Consider the following 16,732-nt stretch of genomic DNA (forward strand, 5'->3'; position numbering starts at 1 on the left):
CTTGGGACGAAGAGAGTATTTAACTTGAATTTGCTTCCTTTGTTGCAAAATAGTACTCCTGCTCTGCATAGTTAACTTGACACGAATTTTAAAAATTTTAAAAATATTGTTGGAATATAAATTTTATAATAAAATGAAAAGTATAAAATTTAATTTATAAATAATACTACTTCCATGCCTGAAAATTTGTCCAAGTTTTCCATTTTCGTACGTCCTACAAAATTTGTCTCATTTCACTTTTACTATTTTTGATAGTGGACCTCATATTCCACTAACTCATTCATACTCACATTTTATTATAAAACCAATAAATAAAAGTAGGTCCCACAATCCACTAACTTTTTCAACTCACTTTCCATTACATTTCTTAAAACCTGCACCGGGTCAAAGTGGGACAAATTTTTGGGGACGGAGGTAGTAAAATTGAAAAAGGACTCTGTATTCAAATGACAAAAGCAGAATAGGATGCAAGGCTAACAAAGACTAATTTAATAGTAATGTTTAGAAAAATCTTGGCCAGCATTTATTCATTGTGGTCGATGTCCGCCCGTGTATATAATGACAGTGTTTATTGTTTATTAATCTCACTATTTGGTGGGATAAATTTATTCTCGTCATCGCACCGGTGTTTATTGTCTACTAATCTCATTTTGAAGTATGTACAAAGTGACATTAGCATTGGTCATATACTACTTTGACTTATCAATATATGCATGTTTTCGTCAGCCAATACCATGTCATCTTAGATTGTGGTGATCAACATTCCAGAATAAATTATATTACTCCGTCTCATAGTAGATGTCACACTTTCCTTTTTAGTTTGTCTCACAAAAGATGTTACATTTTCTCTTTTGGAAAAAAATTCCTTCTCACATCAATTATAAAATTATATTTTCTCTCACCACTTAACACACAAAATAATATTTCATAAAATCTTGTGTCATCTCCCAAGTGTGACATCTACTATGGGACGGAGGGAGTATTACTTTATAGAATTGTCTTTAGATTTGTCGGAGTTAATATTATCCTAAAAGAGATATTCTATTAATGATTTATTGTATGGAAACCTAGCTAGATCGAATTCACAGTTAGTATAGTAACTACCTCCTAGCACTTCTGTATAAAAGAGATTAATTAAATTGAGCTAGTTAGCAAACTCAAGTAATTAACGGACATAGAATATCTTAAACACAAGAAACATAATTAAAATGAATCCGGATTATGTAACTCAGATTTGGAATGGTGAATAAGTATTAATCAATCGTAATCACCATGTCCAAAAAAAATATGAGCATATAATATGATACGGAAATTAAAATAAAATTAGTAAAGTAAGAGAGAGGAAGATGAGAAGATTAGTTTAAGTACTATTAGTGGATAGTAAGACTCACATTATTATTAGTAGGTGAATCTTGCATTTCTATTTCATTCTTCTGAAAATATGGATAGCGATATGGGCGAACATTTATAGGCTTCGTGTTTGGGAGCAGGTGAATCTTGTGATCAAATTCGCGCTGTGGTGGCATCCTGCGGGGAAGATTAAAACCCCCACGGTGCAGATCCAACACCTGCCGCACCTCGTCCGGAATATCCGGCGGAAATTGCTCATCCTCACTCGCTGCCATCTCTACGTCGGAGTTCTCCAAACTGACAATTTCATAGAATTCGTGATCCGTCGAGCAGGCTGTCATCACCGCTAGTGTCTGTAGAGATATTTCCCTTGGTCTCGGTGAGATCCCTTCAAGAAAACCCTCTGATCATCCCTGTAAAATTCCAATGTCTTCTCCACAAAGTCCGCCGAGATCTTCCCCAAAAACTCTAGCCAAGCCATGCCCAGTATAACGTCGGGTCCGTGATGAGCAAGAATATGTAAATCCACTGCAAATTGTGAGCCTTGCATGGTGAGTTTCGTCTGCCGAGATACATGTGTACATAGCAAGGATGCCCCATTACCGACTAACACTCTGAAAGGTCGAATTGGTGTCAGTTCTAGCTGTAAAGAATCTGCGATGCGTGGGTGGAGAAAGTCCATAGTCGCGCCGGTGTCGATCAACACTGAAAGTTGCTCCTTTCGTTCTCTCTCTTCATCTTCCTGTGTTATCGTTGTGGCTTACTCAAGTTGGATCGTCAAACTGATCCAGCCAGCCTATATATGCTTGTTACCTACAAACTGCAGGTGAGTGGATCCAGTAAAAGCTCAGGCTGATCAACTCGAAACTGATTTGACTTGAGTGAGATGAACAAGATAGCTACAAAGGAGCGTGTTTTCAAAACCTTAACTCACAATACTATTAACTAGAATAGGAAATTAAGGATCGATCCCACAGAGATGAGGCGTTCGACATTTGTTTGCATGACACGACTTGAGGATGGCTGCTGCCACGCTTTCTAGGGGGTGGGTTAAGTTAACTACTGGACTTGAGAAAACTAAATTAACTGAATTGATCAACTTGCAGGACAAAGCTAAAACTACTTGATCAACTTAACTAAACTTTCCATAAATAGAAAAACAGAATAAACGGAGACTGTCAGTCCCCTGCAAAAAGCACTGTAAAGTAAAAACTTTCTAACAACTTTATCTTCTTCACCAAATCAACATAGAAAATAGAACAAAGAACAGATCTGAAGAGCTACGGAAGATGAAACATCATAACACTTCATAAAATTAAATCTACTCCTAAGATCTAAGCTAAGATCACGTAAACGAGAAAACTAACCCATAATCATGTAGAAACGAAACATAATCTGCTAGATCTAAACATCCTAAAAGCTCTCAAACATGAAACATCAGATCTGACCAAATCAAAACAGAACAAGACACCTTTGAGCTAAGACATGAGACATAAGAAGGAACCGAGACACAGATCAACAACATCATGCATGGAAACAGAACACATCAACTGAAAATGAAAACATAACTTCAAATTTACTAAATCAAAACATCAAGAGTCATTAACATCAAAACTAAACTGAAAATAAACTACGAAAGCAGTAGATTGTTTCATCACCCCTTCTCGGAGTGCAATAACAGAACCGAAAGATAAAAGTGCAGGAAACTACCACCAAACTACCAGCTAAACTAAACTAGAACAAGACCAAGTGTGTGTGTGCAACGAAATCAAGAAGATGAAGTGAAAAGAGCTCTGATTTCAGCCCTAGAAGAGAGTTGAATTTCTAAAGATGTTCTAACTAAGAAAGCTTATGAGACCCCCCCCCTTTCACCACTGGCTAGGACTCCCTTTTTCTTGTGTCGGGCTTCCTTTATATAGAGAGGTGTAGGGCTATGATCCCTAGGGTACCATCCTCTCTAAAATGTCGTTCCTGCCTTTCACATTTGGTGGTGGGGTCTTTAGCTCTATCTCCCAATGCAGAACTCCTGCTGGCTCATTTTGATTTTTGACTTGATCAACTCAATGCCACAGTTTTTGTTCCTTTCGTCCGCCCTATTGATTTGTTCCTTTCTCTGAAAATGGTGGATTTCACACACACCTGGCTTAAAAATGGCTGTTAGTTTACAGAATTTGATGTAGTTTTACCAATAGAACACATGCATGAAACGAGCCTCATCAAACACCCTCACCTCCGTCCTAACAATTGAGCCAACCACATGAAACGGTGTCGAACGGTTCTGACCGTCCAACGAATGGAGATGTGATAGATGGGCTGTAATAATCTCCTCTTTCATATTAAACCCTCTTCACCCTTTTCCTCCTCCAAATCCTCGCCCAAGTAACATAATAATTTCACCTTGCAGACATGGCCACCGCCCCCTTCTCGGGGCAATGCCAGCATAGGCCCTTCCTCGATCTCTCTGCCTTTTCAGCGTTCGACACTCTAATAGGTTGAAACTGCGGTTTATCTTGGTCCCGACCCGAATGATTCGTTGCCTATGTTGTCGGTATGCTTGCAGGGGAACCGTGCGCGTTTCCTGGACCCAAGGATAAGGAAGATCGATTGTCACGGCCTGACCATTGTCTGCGTGAGAAGGTTGCTGACTGCTGCTGTCTCTCCTCCTGGGTCGCGGCTAGCCGAAGTAACAAAGCCATAGCAGTTGCGAGGGACGTCGGCTGTTGGACCTCCACCTTTTCTTGGATCGGTTGTTTAAGCCCTGCGATAAATATCGGTATTAGAGATGATTCCGAAAGATCTTCCACACGATTCAAATATCGTTCAAAAGTGGCGTGGTATTCCCCAGTGATCATCATACTCATGTTCATCCTCATCGCCAGAATTATACCTAGGGCACGGGACGTGAATCCCCAGTGTTTCCAAGATCTTAATCCTAGATTCCAATTTATCAAAGCGTTCCATCATGCGTTGATTGATCTCAATCCGTGATTGTTTTACCAGTGTTGCGCGAGGTATCGACCTGATTGATCGGCGTTGTGTTAGCGCCTGTCGCGACCCGCGCGGAGGGTCGGTGTTGGTGGTGTTGTGTGTAGCCATGAGTACTGGATGAAAGCACCAGATGTTACAGACGTGCTCCGTAACAAGTCCGATTACTATCGTCTAGTTGATTCGGACAAGCACCGGCGGCCAGATCAGACTCGGCGGCGGTGTTCGAAGTGGCTGGCGCGGGTGAATCCCGTCGGCAGCTTAGGGTTGAAAGATTATCTTGCAAAACAATACAAGTTGTGGGCAAAATATTTCATTAATTAAACGTCATCAATGAAATAGCCCTATTTATATGACTAAGGACCCTAGGGTTGGTTCGACTTAACCTAGACATTCGGGAAAGAACCAACAAAGAAAACCCTAACGAGGCTTATATATTTGACCCGACACTAAACGCAAAAATAATAGTTTTAAACAAAAATATCCAAAAATAACATAAAGCAATAAAAAAGGATCACACAGCTCTCGTTAGTCTTATTTGGTGACATAATCTTGGTACCGATCCGGAGCCTTGAGAGGTTCTCGCGTGATCTCAACTTCCTTCCCGCCGTCACCTCGTCGGCGTTCACTTCCTTCGGTCCCTCATCCATATCCATCGCTGCTTCTTCCCCTTCACTACTCACCCCGCCGGTTGTCTTACCTGCATTATCCCCTTCTGTAGGATCGATGTTCTCCGGCTGGTCTGGTGTATTCCTAACATATACACATAGCTCTGTAGTTTTTTTTATGTAAGTTTGCTCCTAGTGAGACGTCAGAAGTAAGATCACCATGTATTAATTTGGCATGCACAAAACATAAGCACCACTGATAAAAAATTTGTATAACAAAAAGAGCTAAAGAAACCCAAACACAGATTTACATCTCCCCTCCTTAAAACTTAGTAAAGTCTACAATAAATGGGAAAGGCAAGAAGAACCTCATGTCTCTAATGAGAAAACTTCATTTTGGATGGGTGGGTTGTGCTTGCAACGCAAGTCCTCCTCCAAATGTAAACATAGGAGTGTTTTGTCAATCGCCTAGATATGTTATCTTCCTTTGGAGGGTATGCTTGGATAAAATGAGAACTCATAACACTTCTATTGCTTTTTGAAAGCCGCTTAATGTTGTACTAAAAAAAGTCCTCCAAATGATAAATTAGGTTAATTTGTCTTTTTTGGAGATCGGCTATTCTCCTTTAGAGGACATATCAGATCAAATGAGAACTCAAGATATGAATGAGAACTCAAGATATGAATAATCATGATAATGAGTTATAGTCACGCCACTCCAATTAAAATAACCCATAACTTACTCGTAAATAGATAATAATATGACAATGAGTCAAAATATTATATCAGTAACTTTAGTCAAAATATTCTCATACTATATCCGTAACTTTAGTCAAAATATTTCAAGTGATAAAACTAAACATTCATCTTCCAACCTTTAAAATTCCAACTATAGGTTACAATATTTCCTGCATTCAGTATGATGGAAGGACACATGGTTAACACTACGAATAAATGAGAAGATCAAGACGAGAACAAATCAATGACAAATCAAGAATTGTTTCTCATCCAAATCAGTTGTAGCAACAACTATATGAAGAAACGTGAACTAGAGCTCCAAAATTGTGGGTACAGAAGTACTTTGTGAGGGAGAACAGATTCAACATACAAACTATAGCAAACTGCTTACAGTCCAAACTCGTCGCAAAACTGAATGATATCCGGAGCTCATCCTTTCGCTGATGAGACAAGTATATGTTGGTATGGATACAGAACCTTTGACTAATATCTGACAAACTGTCGCGTGTCATCTTCACCTTTCCTTCCATACGGGTTGCTCTTGCTGAACCCATGTCGGCTTCCATCACTTTTATGTGATTTCTTCCTGAACTTAGAGGCATTGCTATCAATGTTTAAGTTCACTTTAGGAGGTGAACTGAAACAAAATGAAGCAGCCACAGCCTGCCAAGAACCAGAATCAGCAAGATGCGAAAATAAAATCATAAATTCCAATATGATAGAGGTGTTTTTATGGTATTTGTGCACAACAGTACTGCGCTCATAGTGACATACATATATACAGATAAAAAAAGGCACTCCATATACAGATGTCAATGGGCCAGCCCTATTCAGTTTGCATGCTAATCGGGTTACAAATTATCAACCCTAACCCTAAACATTCCAGCATCACCTTGTACAACCTGTGTCCCTAATTTTTTATTTTATTTTAGTGTAGCTGACAGGCTAGCCCGCTCAACTCGCAAGGCCGAATAGGCATGCCCGAGTAATCCAATACTTAAACGTGTAACGATTTTTCAGCCCTAATCCTTTATAGTATTTATTATTTAGCGGGCTAATCGGGTCACCCCGCAATTTGGGCTGAACTGACATCCCTAGGCCTTAACTTTATTCTCCTATGCACAAAAAATTGATAAAAGTTTAGTGGTCAAAATAATTTAGATGTGAATTACACCAAGGAAAATTAACTAGTTCTACAGCCACATTCCGTAATACATTTATTTCGGTATGCACATGACAAATGTTTCAGTTAGAAGGATATGAAATACCTCTAGATCAAGCCTGTGAACATTAAGATGTCCTTCATAGAGTGTGAATTGTACGCGAGAATGTAAGATCTGTAGGCATCTTTAGCTGACTTGTTCAAATGATAGTTTTCAGAGATTATGTTTACCTGTATCACAAGCATAATGACAGTTGAGTTCTAACATAACCAGATACAGAGGGAAGTGTACTTACTAAGAAACAACTAATTGAAAGCCTTGTGAACAAGAACATACCAATTTAGATTGGGCATTCACTATTTTCTTCTCATCATAATCATACTCTTTGACTGGCACTTTTGCAGCCTGAAATTCCAGTAATCACATTTTCAGAGAATAATAAAAAAACAAGACAATAAGCATACGAAATTGCATCATATGGCATGCCACATTTCTAATACTAATAAAAGCAATAACAGCTGGATTAATGGATATAATGAAACAAAGAGATTTTTTTCATTGAATATAGAACTAAAAGAGATCTTCAGCCTTCACAGTTTGCCGGAGAACATCCATGATTGATTGAGGAACATAAAACTTCAGTTCCATATGTTAATCGACTGAAAGGACTTTAACTAAGGAAACAACTCCCTATTTGAAATTTGGTTGAAGCTATTCATTATGGAATGGTAATGCCCAGGACTCCAGCAACAGAACTAGATTAATGTAACATTGCACTGGTGAGTGTAGGCTTATTTCTATTATGGCCAAATCAATTGTCATACAATATTTCCATGGAATAACATAGGACTCCTACCTTGAGGTATTTCAGAAAGCCAAGCTCTTCTGGAATCAAGAAAAGCAAAGCATTCCCTTTCGCACCTGCCCCACGAGCTGTTCGACCAACTCTATGGACGTATTCCTGAAAGCATTGACACCTCGTGTTAGGAAGGGTGGGCAGGACACTAAAAACATTATGGATATACAACCGTCAATTTGACAGGAACTGGTTTTCATTACCTTCGGCTCATCAGGAGGGTCATACTGCACAATCCAGTCCTACAGAAAGAAGGGTAAACAGATTATTACCGCAAGCAGCGTATCTCTCAGAAATAAAGATCAGCTTATCACAAGTAAAAAAACATACCACTGCAGGAATATCAAGCCCACGTGCAGCAACATCCGTACACAATAAGATACCCTTCTCAGCTTTGCAGAAATCAAAAAAGGTAGAAGTTCTTTTCTGCTGCTTTTGCTTGCCATGTATATCATCACAATCGATCTGAATGTATCTAAGAAGTTCTGAATGGAACTTGACAGAATTGCAAGATGAGAAGAAAACCATGACTTTCTTTGTCAGATTTTTCTTCAAGAAGGAATAGAGAAGATTAAATCTCTTGGCACAAGGGACAACACAATAACCTTGCTGCAGCCCTTCATTGGTGACCTACATCATTTAATATTACTTAGTTTAGAAGTTTAATGTTTAACCATATAAACAAAAAGAGAAAGTGAACAACTTCCGCACCCTCTTCCTTCCATCATCCACATCAATATAAACTGGCTTTGTCTGAAATGACAACCTTACAAGGTCCTCAACCTGAAATGAGTATAAGATCTCCTTTTTTAGTTTGTCATCAAATAGCAAATAAAAAGATTACAATCCCATAAGCTGGAAACTACTCTTTTGTTTTAACTTCCAGCAAAATTCAAACATATATGATAATTTAATTTTGAGGCCTAAGCATTGACAGATCTGACAAGTAGATAATTCAATATTACCATTTCAATTTTAGATGTTGGATTACTATCAGTTTACTAGTTTTTTTCCCAAAAGCAACATAGAGAGACTTTCTCCTGCAAAAGAATAGATGTACCTTCTTTGTTTGTGTAGCTGAGAAAAGAGCTGTTTGCCTCTCCTACATAAGGTAGCATATTAGAGGTAAGACATGAGTTACCACAGAGTAAATAAACCAATTATTCACCAAGCAAATTTGATATTGAAGACCTAAAATTTATACTTCCAATGACATTAAAACAGAGTATGATCCAAAAGAAGTCAACCAAGGACTTCCAGATTCTTATCCATGAGAAACACACAAGAAGTATATATCCAATAATGAATACTTGTGTGGAAAGAATTGCTTAACTAGCTCTGGTGATATGTACCTTGGGCAAAATTTTAATAATTTGCTTCATTTCTTCTTCAAAATTAGCTTCCAGAATCCTATCAGCTTCATCAATCACAAGGCACTGCATATTCCAAAAAATGAGCAAAGAAGGTAAGAGGTGTCTGACAACAAAAATAGACTAAACACAGAAGGATGTATTGTTCGGGAAAGCTCTGTATTTAAAATTTCACCACAAAGAAACTGATTTGCATATTCCAAAAAATGAGCATAGGATAGAAGTAAGGCAAGAGTCGTCTAACAACAAAAATAGACTAAAACTTTACAACAAAGATAAAGTGATCTGTGGTAGTAATTAGAACATGTTATGCAGTAAGTAGAATATTAGCAATGTTCATAACTTTCTCATTGGCAACAAATAAGATGCAGCATAGAAAAGGCTCATCAGGAGCATCCTTCTAGGTATGTAAAAAGAAGTTTCTTCAATACAGAATAACACTGGAATGGAAATGCTTATTACAGCAAGTACTCCATTTAAATAAAAGCACAATAAGAATCAAGCTGGGGGACATGGGGTGATGCAGGGAAACATTGAGTGGATGCAGTCATACCTTCAGATTTTTATATATAAAGCCCTTTGTATTTTGGAGATGGTCAAGAAGCCGACCAGGGGTTGCTACCAAAAGATTAACTCCTTTGGCAATACGCTCTGCTTCCCCTCTTCGTGCTGCACCCCCAATTACCAATCCCAGTGTCTGCGAATGATACTTCAGAAGGTCCTTAGCTACAGCATGTGTCTGCATCATTTAGCTAAAGTTAAGTCTTGAAACAAGAACATTCAACTTAAAGGATCTCTCTGCAACCAAATGGTGTCAATTCTTAGGTTACAAATTGGAGTGAGGGGGTATATAGAGGAGTGTATAGCACACCCAATCCGAACAAATCATGCACCACCACCACAGTAGTTCATCAATCAGCTAATAAAAATGGCACAATGAGCTTGACAAGATTTGGTTTAGGTGAACTGAAGTGCACAAAGAGGTTTTTAAGGGATGCCATCAGACCGTGAGTTCACAATACCACAAAATGATTCACAAAATCTGAATGCACAAGTTACCTAGATAAGTAAAGCAAACAAGAAACAAAAACTTAGTAGAAGGAAAATCCAACCACTAATACCCTAGAAAAGTTAGTAATAAGATGTATAACTCTACCCAAGCTTAGACGACTACAAATACATGATTGTAAATCCATAAAAACAGATGGCCGCAGTAACAAACAGCAGGTGAAATCAACAGTAGCTAAACCATTCAATTCAATCTTCAGCATAGCCAAAGAGGGGCAAATATTAAGGTTTATGTGGGGCATTACCAATAATAATGAAAATGAAAAAGGTACCTGTATGGCCAACTCCCTCGTTGGACAAATGACAATAACACCAGTTCCATTTCGAGGGGTAAACCGTATGTTAAAAAGCAATTCAACAGCTGGAACCAAAAAGGCAAGCGTTTTTCCAGAACCTGTCCTTGCAGCTCCAAGAACGTCTTTTCCTTCCAATAGCGGCGGAATTGATCTAGCTTGAATCTTTATCACCCAACACAAATAAAAAAGCACAAATAATCAGCAATTCTAGATTACATTACGAATGATTCCTAAAAGGAACTCTTTAATTACCTGAGTCATGTACGCAAATTTCATATCTTTAATGGCATCCATAGAGGGCTTTGATATCGGTAGCGCTTCAAAAGCTTCGCTGCTCATAATCCCCGACGAATTGACCTTCATCTCACTCTTCAAACCACTCTCCTCCTTCTCTATCTCTTCTCCGGCTTCTCCAGCTGTGTTAATTTCCTTCTTCCTTTTCTTCTCTTTCTTCTCCTCCTCCTCCACGACCACTTCTTCTTCCTCATCCATTTCGCTTACGGCGTCGTGTTTCAAGTCGTCTACTTGCACCTCTTCTTCGTTTTTTTGGGGCTTTGGAGTTTTGCTTTTGTCTCTGTTTCTCTTGCGCTTCTTCTTCGATGAGTCCATAGCTCCTTTAGCTAAGGTATCAATAGCGCCCATTTCGACGGCGGCGAAGGAGAAGAAGAGTGTGACGGCGGTGGCGGAAAGAGGGTTTGAAAAGGGGAGGGAATTAATAGCGAGCGGTGGAGTCCAGGGAATTATTAAAAGTGGAGGAAGGGCGCCCAAATTGATTGGGCCGGCCCATCAGAGTTTATGGTGGGATTCAATTATTAGAATGAGAATGGAGTGAGTTAGGAGAATATGAGGTCCATTTGCCAAAAATAGTACTCCCTCCGTCCCTCTGTATCTGAGTCGTATTCCTTTTTTGGTTGTCTCACTGTAGCTGAGTCATTTCCTATTTTGGCAAAAAGCACCAACTTTTCTTATCTCTTACTTTATTATCTCTTCCTCTCTCTACCTTTTTCTTTTCCTACTTTATTCTCTCTTCACTTAACTCACTTTTAACACAATTTCTTAAATCTCGTGCTGACAAGAAACGTCTCTACTACAGAGGGACGGATGGAGTACTGTAAAAGTGAAATTAGACTTCTATTAGGGACCGAAGGGAGCAGTAATTTTCTGGACGACATTAAAAACAACTTCCTCCGTCTCCCATGTATAGTCCCACTTGATTTGCACGGATTTAAGATATACTCCCTCCGTTCTAAGGTAGTTGGGGCATTTTTTTTTGGCACGAGATTTAAGAAATTGATTTGTTAAAGGTTAAAGTGGAGAAGGAAAAAAGTAAGAGAAAATAAGGTAATAAAGAGAAGTGACTATAAAGTAAGAGAGAGAATACAGTTTTTACCAAAAAAGGAAATGACTCAACTATTTTGGGACAAACAGAAAAAGGAATATTATGACTCAACTACCTTGAGACGAAGGGAGTGTGAAAGAAAATGAATAAAAAAATTAGCAAAATATATGTCTTATTTTTATATACTGGTATTAATTTTTTAGTAATATGTGAGTGAAATGATTTAACTGTTTATGTAGCCTACTTATTAAAAAATGTGAGTCTTCTTTAAGTTATTCCATTTCTTTAAAAAAGGTCTTATGATTTCTTTCATTTTCATAATTAAAGTATTTGAATATATACATAGTCTTTGAAAGGGAATATATGCCTTGCAATCTAGTATTGTTTGGTTATAGACAAAGGTCTAGAGGAGTTCTTTTATCTTTTTTCGATAAATTTCCCTTTCTTTGAATTCGTCGAGCATTTGGTGTGTGTAATGTGTTTTATACCTCTATAAGTTATTGTGTACTTTTGTCGAATATTTGGTAGGTGTCACCAAGATACTTGCTAGCAGAGAGGATATTCGTCGAGCATTTAGTGTGTGTAATATGTTTTATACCTCTATAAGTTACTGTACACTTTTGTCGAATACTTGGTAGGTTTCACCAAGACACTTGCTAACAAAGAGAATATACTCCCCCCGTCCCATAAAAATATGGACATATGATATGACATGAGAATTAAGATAAAATTTGTAAAGTAAGAGATAAAAGGAGAAAGGTAGTTAAAATAGTGTTAGTGGATAGTGAGACCTCCATTATTATTAGTTTTTTAATAATGTTATAAGTTGTAAATAACATGATGTATAGAGTTAATAAATTGGGATAACTTTTCATAAATGGAAATGCTCATATTTTAATAGGACTGACGAAAATGAAAAGTGCATATATTTTTATGGGAGGAGGGAGTATGTTTTATATATATCAAACTTGGAGAGTTACAATATGGTAAATGATATCTCCAAAATTACTAGAAGAATAGTGGATAATTTCTCACTATTTTAAAGTGAAAATTAAAGGAACAATGAAGCTTAAAAAAAGGAAACAATATCCATTAAATAAATAAAAAAACACAAGTACTAGATAAGTCTTCCCGTTCTACCAATGCCAACATAATTACCCGATGACCTCATCGGGTAAGCCCATAAAGAACTCTAGCCGATCTGTTTCTTTAATGAGGGTGTCACACACATCAAATTTGTCGTGAATAGTTAGCCCAAATGATCATATACCATATTCCGTCCCTTGCTTATAGCTATTTCATTACCGATTTTGTAAGATAAGACTTTCATTCGAGAATTGTTGTCATTGTGCATTTCACTAAACAAATCAAAGAAACATCCACCCCATCACCAATGTTGTAATTTTTATAGGATTGTTTTGGAGGTGGGTAATCTCTTTTGCCTTGGACACATTTTCCTCCGCTACATCGTTGAGAATACCATCTTGAACATTCCCATTCGCAAAAACGTCTCTAAGTTGACATGGTAATCACCATCGACTCTCATGCTCCCTATTTGTCATATCCATCTAGTACATTAACAGATTCGAGATATCTTCAATGTTCATGCCATTCGCTCGGTCATGACCAAATATGTGTTTTCAGCATTTCAGTTAACATGAGGCATAAAGATCAAATATCATTATCATTTCAAAACCTAAAGTTTGAAAATAAATCCACGGAGTTGTAATAGTATAAATAAATTTTATAAAATACATAGATGATCTGTTGTTCGTTCTCACACTCAATCCCGTGATCCCCGTTGAGTTTGAATTCAATCCCGCTACGAGTCTGCGACTGAGAGTTCCTTGCAGCGAGTAACAACTCTTTGTCCATGTAGTCGTTTTTTATACAATGTGAGGGTAAGCCCTTATATTAGTTTTAGAGAAATCACATTTCAAAGCATCTTCAAATGAGGTATTCAGTTATTAAACCATTGTCCCACTTCCATCCTTCACGAAAAGACCAACCACGTCTTGTCTTTTCTCTTTTGTTGGGTTTGATACACCCCATATTACTACTACTTGTAGAGAAGATCTTCATTGACGACATATGAGCGTCCGTGTGAAATTCAATAAAAATAAATTACTCAGTTATTATAGAGTGCTACACATAATCACATACCTTGTGTCCCATGACTATAACCGACCACCATTTTTGAACCTCGACCCTCGGCCATGCCTGACCCACAATGAAAAAATATAGTGTAATTCCAAAATAAACTAAATTAAGAACAAATGTGTTGATGATTTAACATTTAGCGTACTATAGTATTTCCAACAACAACAATATTGATGATTTGATTGACTATTGCCAAACCATTACATTAATAGAATTTAGCAATTTAAGGAAGCGTAACTAAAGGCAATTGAGAAAACTTCTTTTATAGTTTAGGGGGTCGAGTCAACACGGGGTGGATAGGGAACCGTGATTGATTCTCTTTTAAAAGAAACTTCTTTTAAAGTTTAGGGGTTCGAGTAAGTACTTTGTAGTTTAAAAAAAAATCAACTCCTTATATAGGGAGGAAATTACAAATAAACTCATATACTATAGATATGAGGAAATTATAACTGATGTCAAGAGAGCTCGAACTCGACACCTCCTGCAATAATGTCTAAGCTCCTTGCCGCTAGGACAAAGGCTCTTAAAGAGAGGATTTTTGCACGTGTGTCGTGTGCACGTGTTCCCCCTTTAAACAAGATTTATAATTTTCCCACTAACGCAACGAATATTAAAAAAGTATAAGCGGCAAGAGCGGGGTCCAACCACAGAGACTAGGGACCTACTCGAGATTGTTCCTACGACACAATCAGAAAAGTAATCGGCTGCTGCCACGCATTCATTAAGGGCTGAGTTTTAACTACTAGACCTGGGAATTTAAACCTAATCTGTTCTATCTACTGGATCGAGAGAACTGAAGGTGCTTCAAATGTAACTGCAATCATGATTTGAAACTGAAATTTAACTTTAGATCATTCACCAAATTTCCTGGGTCAAGCAAATAAGTTTCCCAAAACAGCCAGACAGCAGAGCGTAAGAAAAGCAACATAGCAGATTTCCCTAAATAGCTACTGACAAGAAAGCTGCAACTAACAAACTAAAGCAGATCTGATTCTAACCACCAGCAAACTTCGTCTTTTTCATGAATCCTACGGGAAATACAGAACAAAACAGAGCATTAAACACCATGAAAACAGAGCAATCTCAGATCTAAATTTAAACATGAAATTAAAGCCTAAACTAACAGATCTAAGCTACTGGGTCTAGCAGAAAGCGGAAAAAACACAGATTAACCTTGCATGCATCACCTAAACTAACAAATCTCAGAAATCGAGCACATGAACAACTAGATCTTAACCTCTAAACTACTGGGAATCATGTAAACATCATGGATCTAAACATCTAAGCCACCAATTGCGAAAAGCATCCAAGAAATATGAGTAAATAGCATCATCAACATGAAAATAAACACCAAAGCTTCATAATACCAGAAATAGGTCGAGATCCAAAGGCGGAGTCGTCAATTCCTCCAATGAAACTCGAGATCTAACTACATCGCCTCAAAAGCGGTAAAGAAAACAAAGATCCAACGTCGGAGTCATCAATTCCCCCATCGAAACCATTGAACTAAGCTAAGAAATCAGCAAATAAACTAAACTAAGCTAAGAAAGCGGTGGCGTTAAGCGCCTATGAGAGTTTCCTACCTAAACTACGAGAATGGTAGCGTTAAGCGCTACTGAGAACTTCCTACCTAACTACCATAGCGTTAAGCGCTGTTTCTTCATTCATGTTGGTCCCTTTATATAGGGAGGCTTCAAGCTCGAATCCCTAGGGTATGCTCTTCATGATTTGACGTTTGTACCCTTAAAATAGGATCTTTTAAATCTGTTCCTTTCTTCACTTTTTCTGCTCCATTTTCCCCGCCCCGGGTAATTTGTGTGCATTCCTGGTCCGGTAGATTTTTCACACACCTGCCCTCCTGATAATTCTCCTTGACCTAGCGGACTTTTGACACTTTTTACTCCTTTTTCTGCTCATTTTGCATCTGCTCGGTCAATTTGCAGCATCTACTTGACCCAGCAAATATCTGCACACTTAATCTCAAATGTGCGCATTATCTCCCCAAAAAAGCATATAATATCACCAAAAACCAATGCATGAAACGAGCCTTATCAGCTCTGGACTAGTTATTGTCATTCTCAACCTAAATAGATGTGGATAGTCAATCATGAACAGTTGCTAGTGTCGATCTGAAGTCACTTCCTAGTTTGGATGATCGGTACAATTGGAGTGTAATATATCACCAAATATATCACGTTGAGGTATGTACTTTTTGCTATGTAAACCAACTATGAGATCTCAATAATTACTTATTTCTAAATATATATAAGTAACATTGACACACACTACTTTGGCTTGTCAATACGTGAGGATTTTCCATAACCTAATCTTATACTATTTTGGATACTAGTGACTAAGACTATCTCCAAGGGTACACTAAAACCTAAAATGAGATACGTAATTAGCTCCAAAACCAATCCCATTTTTCGGTTTTTGGGGAAAAAATACCTATCTTTAGGTTTACACTAAACCCAAACCCAAAAGTTTTTCAAATTTTATGAGTAAAAAAACATAAAATAGAGAATGTTCTTTTAAGTTTGAGTTAAGTGTAAATGTTTAGAGTAAAATCATATTTGATGTGACATTTACACTAAAACGAGTTTGAGTTAAGTGTAAATAGTTGGAGATGCTCTAACATACCAAAATAGTTTACATGTAACAAGCAATAACCTTCGTAGGATTTATACAAGAATCTCATTCCTACATCATATTTAACTCAAACATGCGTTTCCTTCTTACGTGTCTAAGTAAACATGCGTTTCACAAATACGTGTTAAGGTAACGACGCGTTAACCCCTT

The 16,732-nt window shown here is 37.7% G+C and overlaps 1 pseudogene; it reads right to left on the bottom strand.

Annotated features, from left to right (window-relative positions):
• Nucleotides 1-5,793: 5,793 nt before the first annotated feature.
• Nucleotides 5,794-11,154, bottom strand: LOC121742061 (annotated as a pseudogene).
• Between the last annotated feature and the right edge of the window lie 5,578 nt (nucleotides 11,155-16,732).

The sequence above is a fragment of the Salvia splendens genome, chromosome 7 (assembly GCF_004379255.2).
Source record: "Salvia splendens isolate huo1 chromosome 7, SspV2, whole genome shotgun sequence".
NCBI classification, from domain to species: Eukaryota; Viridiplantae; Streptophyta; class Magnoliopsida; order Lamiales; family Lamiaceae; genus Salvia; species Salvia splendens.